General features: G+C 36.0%; 1 pseudogene; it reads left to right on the plus strand.

The window, feature by feature from the left end:
- The first annotated feature begins 5,243 nt into the window (after positions 1-5,243).
- LOC133814300 (actin-related protein 8-like) lies at positions 5,244-7,438 on the plus strand (annotated as a pseudogene).
- Positions 7,439-9,098: the final 1,660 nt, after the last annotated feature.

The raw sequence follows: 9,098 nt of genomic DNA on the forward strand, positions 1-9,098 counted from the left end.
GAACTTGGCGTAAAGTTTATGCTCCTTCAATCGCGTCGAAATCATCCTCAAATGTTCCTTGTGCCCTACTTCATCCTTGGAGTATACTAAGATATCGTCGATGAATACAACGACGAATTTATCTGAGTAATCCTTGAAGACCCTATTCATTAAGTTCATAAACGCGGCTGGTGTGTTAGTAGGACCAAAAGACATAACCAAGAACTCGTAATGTCCATAACGAGTCCTAAAGGTTGTCTTATGAATATCTTCTCCCTTTACCTTGAGCTGATGATACCCGGACCGTAAATCGATCTTAGAAAATATCGTCGCTCCTCGGAGTTGATAAAACAAATCATCAATCCGAGGTAGTGGGTATTTGTTCTTAATTATTACTTTATTCAGCTCACGGTAGTCTATGCACATGCGCATACTTCCGTCCTTCTTCTTCACGAATACTACCGGAGCTTCCCATGGTGAATGGCTTGGCCTAATGAAACCCAAGTCTAGGAGTTCTTGTAGCTGCGTCTTTAACTCCTTGAGTTTCGTAGGTGCCATCCGGTATGGTGCCTTAGAGATAGGCTCGGTGCCCGGTACTAATTCTATCGTGAAGTCTATTTCTTGATTTGGCAGCAATCCTGGCAAGTCATCGGGAAAAACTTCTGGAAATTCTTGTATAACTCGAACATCTCTAACTTTAAGTGACGTCTCCTTCTCCACATTCGTGATGCTGGCTAAGAACACTTGGCATCCTTTCTCCATCATTCTCTGAGCTTTGAGAGGTGACACTAACGGTGTGCGTAGTCCTGAAGCTTGTCCCATGAAGCACAGTTTCTGGCCGTCAGGAGTCTCGAACATCACCTTCTTGCATTTACTGTCGATCGTTGCGCCATGCCGTGCTAGCCGATCCATGCCTAGTATTACGTCGAAGTCCTTGATCACTAGCTCTATCAGGTCTCCTTCTAGTTCTATGTCCTCAATCTTGATCGGTACGCCTCGTACTATTCGTGATGATAGAACTACTTTGCCCGAAGGCAACTCGGTTACAAACCTAGTTCTAAATCTTTCACTAGGTTTGTCTAGTTTTTCTATCATTCCTAACGAGATCTACGAGTATACTGCTACCAATCACGCGATACTAGAACATATACTATCGGGGATAGGATCTGACCTGTAAATCCTTGTTACTAGCATGGGTTCCTCCTTGGGTCAATGCAAAGACTTTGGTCTGGAACCATCGTTTAATCCTTCTTCTCCTCACTAACATTCATCAGAATCCTTTCTACTTCGATTGTCGTTTCTAGAACATTGGCATAGGTAGTGGTTCCAAGGTTTGCTAACTTAACCCCTAATTCCATCTTTGGTCTAAGTCCTCTGACGAACTTGGTCAACCTCGTAAAGTCGGTTGAGACCAACTCTGGTGCAAACTTGACTAATCTGTTGAACTGACGAGCATATTCTTCTACCATTAGTGATGAATGCCGAGGTGTAATACTTCTTGTGGAACGGCTCCACAAATCTTGTCCATATCATGGTGGTGACATCGTTAGTCTGCTGAACTAAGTCCCACCATATCCTGGCATCCTTCCTGAGTAATGACGAGACGCAGGATATGCGGTCCGTATTACTGAGGTTCATGCGCGTAAGAATTGGCTTCACATTCCTTAGCCACTCTTCTGCCTCAAAGGGGTCTATAGTCCCTTCGAAGTTTGGAGCGTGTTGCTTGCAGAACCTTCTCATACACTGACTCCATATTCGGTACTGGATGTGGCGCGTAGTTCGTCACTGGCCATCCCCCATATGGACCAACTTGTTGGGGTGCTAGGGCCATTTGTTGTAGCTGCGGCTGCGGTTGCGGCGGAGGCTGAGGCTGAGTCTGCGCCTGTTGACGTTGTTGCGGCAAGAGTTCCTCGACTTGTTGTTGCAGTCTAGCGATTTCCGCGGTGTTGTCAGCTGGCGGTGTCGGCGTGTTGCGGCTAGTAGTAGCACGCACTCCTCTTCTGCGAACTGGAGGGCATCATTGGTAGTTGGAACAACGTTGGAGGCGTTTCCGTTGGTGCGTGCAGATCTTCGGAGCGACATCTTCACCAAAAGTTCTAACAGTCGAGAACTTGTTAGAACTTACCCTAATAAGCTCTAAGGCAAAAAATTATTCTAAAACAAACATATCTCGGACCTATTTATTATGACTTCTTATGAAAAATTATATAGGTCTTTATTTATTATTAGAGTGGGTTTCTATACTTAGAAAAACAAGTCATCTTTATTTTCTAAGTGTGTTTCTAATCATCCTATATGACTTAATTCTCAGGCTCGAAACTTATCTTTGTTCCAAAGTTAACCATATTGAGGGAGGGCTGGGATCAGTAAAATCGTTCCCACTACTAAGGCCCCCTAACTCTCAATAAAGAAACTTGGTTCATTGATTTGTATCCACCCTCACTGAACTTAGTCATTATTCATTTTATTTATTACTTATTATGATTGCGAAAATAAAATCAAACTCATACATAAAATAAAATAACATGAAATTAATTTGGAAAAAAAAATTCACTTATTACAATCATAAAATAAAGATTTAAACAAAACAAACAATGAAAAACTAGCTATTCTAAAAATCGGGATCTTCTATATCCGATCCTTCATCTAGCATATCATTATCTATCTCCTTATAATCATCATTGTCTTGAGCCTCAAAATTTCCTCGGGGAAGATTCAAGAAGATCCTATGTTGTTGCTCATTAGTGAATTGAAACTCTAAGTCATAGGTGAACTTAAGTATGAGAGAATAATATCTTAGGGCTGCTTGTAAGTCATCATCATTATTTATATTCTCCCATATTTCTTCTAAAGTTAAAATTGCTGAAGGAAAATCTTTTAAAAGCCTAATTACTAGGACATATTGTTCTGCAGCTCTCATCATGATTTGCTTAGACTCTTGAAGGTGACCTATCTCTTTGTGGAACAAGATCAATCTTTGAGTGATCTTTTCTAGTGCTCCTACGGTGTTTCTTGGCTCCCTTATTCTTTTTAAAGCCTTAATGGCTCGGATATCTTGGTAGGTTAAAGCTCCATTCATTTTTAACTGAAACATAAACACTAAAGTTGTTAGCTATACACATAGACAAAGTAACTTGTAACTTGTAATTTGAACACTTACTTGGCGGTCCGATTCGGAGCTTTGAGCATGTGTATCGAGGAGAACTTCATGCGAAGGAACCGTTTTCTCTGATACCAACTGTAATGACCCATTACTCTAGACTCTTGGACCATTATCGAACTATACATACAAATTCTTACTAAAACATACATTTGCGAAAATACCATAATTTATTATAAACTTGTAGAAACAAAGGTTACTTTCATAAAAATAAGTAGGATATGGGTACCCATTGTCTTTAAAACAAAAATAACTTAAAGTAAAAAGAGTTACATAGAAAATGCGGAAAATACATTTAAAACCATAAAAAACATAAACAAGACTACATCCTCGAATCGAATAACGCTCAGCTCCTTGACTCCATTCACCATCGATACACATCCTCTAAGCGTCACGAATCTTTCCGCCTCTAAAACTTATTTCCTGCACATAAAACAGAAAGGAATGAGCCTAATGCCCAGCAAGGAAAATCTAACACATAGTCATACACATAAATTTCATAATGAACGTAAAGACATATCATAACACATAATACACTTATTATAATGGCCATTATTACTTGGGGTCCCATAGACTAAACAAGCATATGCCCATGGGATTAGTGGGGTCCTACTAGCTAAGTAGGTCATATGCCCATAACCCATTTGGGGTCTTGTTAGTCATATGGGTCATATGCCCAAGCCTACAAACATACACATATACATATCATAATACATTTGATAACATAAAACATAAGATAACATAAACATATAACATATTGATTCTAGCCTATTTTCCTTACCAAAGTTACCGAGATTATGGACTGAGTTGGGATTGTTGGAACACTCCTAAAACCATAAGAAAGAGTAAGTCTAAAGAAAGGAGATGAAATGATAGAGATGGAAAGACTAAACCATAGAAAACATACTTACCGACTTATATGCTTAAAAGCTTGGATTCCCTAACCAAAATAAGAATAAGGTTAGGGGACTGAGTAGAAGGTTTTGAGAAAGGAAATAACATAAAATTACAGAAAAGAACTAGAGTCTTGGGTTTACCTCAAAGATTGCAAGACCAATCTAACATCCACCGAAATACTATAGCACTCACTTCCCAAAGTGTTTGATAAGCTTATGATGTTTAAGCTTATAGTTTTTCCCCAAACCAAGTGTTTACACTCTCACACTCACTTAATACTAGCAGCCTCTGAACTTAGAGCAAATGGTGAATAATGGCTGGGTACTAGGTCCTATTTATAGAGTTTGGGAATGAAAATATCTTGATTTTACTTGAATAAAAATAATGGCTTTTTTAGTGAAAATCATTTGAATAATCGTTCAGCAGAGGCTGAAGACTCGTTCAGAAGATGCTGGACTGTTGAAGGAGTTTGAATGGCTGAAGGGAAAAGAATTCAAATGTATTTGAATTCATGCTGGTGGAGGCGATATATCGCCCCCTATAGGCGATATATCGCCTGGACCTTTGTTCCCGAGGCGACCGTGCATCGATTCGTGTTTTCCATATCTACGTGCTGCGATATATCGCCCCCTATAGCTGCGATATATCGGCATACGCTGAATATTTAAACACGAATTTACACATTTTTAGCTGAGTTTGAATGGAGTAATCAGCCTTGACTAAGCCCTCAACGTACTCAAAGCTGCTGACTGACCCTATAACATTCAAACTTTACCCTTATTTAATTTAATCCTCAAAAATACTTAATCCTTAATTACCATTCAAAACATGTGCTTAAAATCCTATTGGTTGATGTCTAAACCTTATAATATAATAATATAATCCTTAATATCAGTCACATTAATCATACCTTAGGTTATACTTAATATTCTTAAACTATAGGTTAAACTTAGAAAATCTATAAGTACTACTATGAGTGTCCAAATAGTTCCCGGTCTGAACCAAAAATCCACAGTAACAAAGATAATGCTAAACATACTATAATACTATTATCTATCTTAGCTAAGTAAAGTTCTTGGACTCTACATTGGTACATGCACCTCATAAATGTATACATGATATTCTAGTGTAAGGCACGTGTGCATGGGTTCTTGGTTTCCTTTAAGTCTGATATCTACAACTAATCAATAATATTAATGACCACATAATGCCAACAAATGTATACATAAATAATAACCAGGCAATTAAAATATAACTATATGCTCCTTGTGGTGTTATTATATAGGAAGGAACACTAGTCAATACCCATTTCTTGTTTTCTATTATTATGTTCTTCTCTGTCCTTTGACCAGGTGGCTCTGGCTATTGCAAATACGGTTAGAGCAAGTATGCTGCTCCATCTGTGCGCTCTGCTACTTTCTTGGTCACATTTTAACTACCAACTTCAAAGTTTCATCATTCATTCATTCATTAACCACAACTGTGTGTAATCCCAATTGTCACTTTCTCATATGCAGGAATTTGGTAACATTGAGTATCCAATGTATACCAGACTTAGACAGTTTTTTTCCACTATTTATAGCAGGTAGCTCCTCTCTTTTTCTTTGCTTTGGCTTTCATGAAATGAGCTTCTTTACTCACATATGTATATTTGATATGTCTTTTACAGGATGCAGGTAAGAGCACCATCACAGCCAGTGGTTGTGTCTATACCAATATTGCATTATGATGGTCAACTTCTATATATTCATTGCCTTTTCTGTAATTTAGATAGTTCAATTTTTTTGAAGTTTAGTCGTGTAATTCCTTAGTGAGACACTTGAGAATTGTGTGTTTTTCTTGTTTGAGAGACTTTCTGTCCTTATGATGTGGTTTCTGTCTTTTTATTGCAGATACTGAATCTGCAAAAGCATCAAGACGGCAACTCAAGGAAGCTATATATACAGCACTATTTAACATGAATGTTCCTACTGTTTGTGCAATTAATCAAGTAAATTTTGCTAAGCCTTAACTTGCCGCTGCTGTTTAATATTCTAAAATATTTAATACTAAAAGAAATAAGAGTAATTTTTTATTTTTTTAAAACTAGGATTCCGCTAACAATTGCTATGTAGGTAACCTCATACCTTGTGATATAGCAAGCCATATGCCTTATCATTTGAGCTACCCCTCTTTGGTAAAGAATTAAGATTAGTTTGTTTCATGCAAAAATGACATTTACCATCGGATATAGATTTCGAGGCCTTGATCCAATTTTCATTCTTCATTTTCCTTTTGTAAAGCAAGCTTCTGTGACTTGAGTGGTTGACAATCCTGAACAGGCACCAAATTTACTTATTAACACTATAAGCTGAGATGCTTTATGTACTTATGCTTGTTTATGAGTAATTTGGACCTTTTGCTTTTGGCTTAAAATGTTCGATTGATTCTTTGATAGATGTTTTTTATTTGTAAGATCTTATCCATTTTCTGTTTTTGAAAATGTAGGCAACTTTAGTTTTGTATGCTGCTAGAAGAACTTCAGGAATTGTTGTAAATATTGGGTTTCAAGTCACATCAGTTGTTCCAAGTAAGGAGCGATAGTTTCTCTTTTATCTTTTATATGCTTTATGCTTCCTTAAACTATCAACAAGGTTTCATTTACCTATGATATATACTGATTAGCCCTGCAGTATAAGTTACAGTTTTAACTTTCCATGCAGCCTTGCTGCTTTTATTCTTCTTTTTTCATTTTCATTCTATGGATTTTCCAGTGCTTTCTTTTATATCATATCTTGGTTGCATTCAATGTTTGGGGATCTGAAATATACTCTTTTCTTTTCTTTTTCGGCTTCTAGTTTTACATGGTAAAGTAATGCGCAAAGTGGGTGTGGAGGTTGTGGGACTGGGAGCACTAAAACTTACCGGGTTTCTTAAGGAGTTGATGCAGCAGAACAATATTAGTTTTGAATTGCTGTACACCGTTCGCACTTTGAAAGAGGTACAAGTCTTGCTTGTTTCTTGAGTGCAGAATATTGTTGTTGAATATTTATCCTCGTTTTTTCTGACTGTAGTTATTCTGTTTTAATACTATCAGCTTTGCACCCTCAAAGAAAATATTTTTCTCATGGTACATTAAACTACTAATACCATTAGTATCCTGTGTTTTAGTGGAATGTTTCAATTTTGTTTTCTACTGCTCTTCTCTCTCATTTTTGTAAGGAGACCTTGCTGAAGCTGAGTTCTATTTATGACCTTATTTCTATACAGAATCTCTGTTATGTTGCCTATGATTATGAGGCTGAGCTACTCAAAGATACACGAGCATCATCTGACACAGCAGGAGAAGGTCAGTTCACTCTTTCAAAAGAGCGGTTTCAAACAGGAGAAATCTTATTCCAGCCATGAATGGCAGGAGTGTAAGTTCTGGAACTTATAATATTTATTGCTTCACGAGCACTGTCAGGAAAGTTCCAACTGTGTGGATGCATGTGAGTGTGTGTGTGTGCTGCAAGGATATTAAAACTTCTACCATATAATTCATCGAAAAAGATGTCTAGAAATGCTTTATGTCTTGATTCTAGGCGTTAAAAATGTGACGAGAATACAGTTCTTCTAAGAGAATATAATTGAGACTTCATGAAAGTATAGTGTTTAAATTGTGAAAATCATATGAATAATATGCATATAATCAGGTAGTTGTTTCATTATTCTTCTGCAAATTTAGTACAACTAATCTTGTTTTTCAGTAGAATTGGAACTCTATAATATTGTAGTTTTTGTAAGTTACTATTATGTCTAGAATAAGGATAGTGGTATTTGTATATCTCATGTATTAATGACCACATAATGCCAACAAATGTCTACATAAATAATAACCAAGCAATTAAAATATAACAAGTTACAGAAGTCTACTTGACACATGTTTATCTTATAAACCAGAAGTACAGTTGATGAATTTATAAGTTACTAATTTTCTCTCGACAACCTTTTGTTTCTTGCTAACTTACATGCAGTAAAACACTTTACTTGAACCTAGTTAGGCCATTGTAACCCATGAACACTATTTATGTCTTCCCAAGTTGGTATCCTAGTGCAATATGAACCTTAATTTCAGGCCATCAAACAATGAAACCATTTGAACAATTTCATAAATTTCAAGTCAAATTCTTTAACTTAATTCCACCAAATAGAAAACCCAACATCATGATTGCTTCAGATCTCAGGAACCATGTAGAATAAACCAATAGCTATCTATACAAGCAAAATTTATAACTAAGAATTGAAACTCATTTTAAAAAAAAATATACATATAGACAAATGCATATACCTGTTAAGGATCATTGTAGCCAAGAAAAACTTGGAAAACATCACTGTCAAGAGGCATGTCTACTGTTTTATGACCTTTCCTAACAAAAGTGCTTGTTTCACGCCCATTACAGATCAAGGAACCAACAAAAAACTGGTACTAAAATAAAGTAACACACTATTGAAGAATATTAAGTATTATATTTTAAAATAAGAAGAATATTCAGCAAAATACGAATAAACAAAATTAAATATCAACAACTTGAATGAAAGAGCTTACACTCTAATGTTCTACCAAGGCTATTGTTAGGGAAACTCTTTTATGTCATTAAAAAAAAAAAAAAGAGAAGAAAAACTCTAGTCTTTTTTAATCAGGTAAGTGATCAAATAATGATAGAATTTTTTAAATAACCCAATAAAAATGACAATACACAATGACAATACTGTCAATGCATGTATATGGAAAGGTTCACAACACACCAACTTATAGCTATCAAATTGATTCAAACAAACATTATTTGAAACTGGCATGATGGATGGTGAAATTGAAAGCATTTAATCATAACTTTTACAAATGAAAATGGGTGGTTAAAAGAAGACATTACACTGTAAAATAAGCAGACAGACAAGCTCTGAAATAATTTGGTACCAAATAAATATAAAAGCTCCTCCTAGTTATGTTAAAAAGATAGTATTCTAATTATTTAAAACTAAATATGTATTAGGATTATATTAATTTCATGACAGGTTGATAATGCAATTACAAAGCACATAT

The sequence above is a fragment of the Humulus lupulus genome, chromosome 2 (assembly GCF_963169125.1).
Source record: "Humulus lupulus chromosome 2, drHumLupu1.1, whole genome shotgun sequence".
NCBI classification, from domain to species: Eukaryota; Viridiplantae; Streptophyta; class Magnoliopsida; order Rosales; family Cannabaceae; genus Humulus; species Humulus lupulus.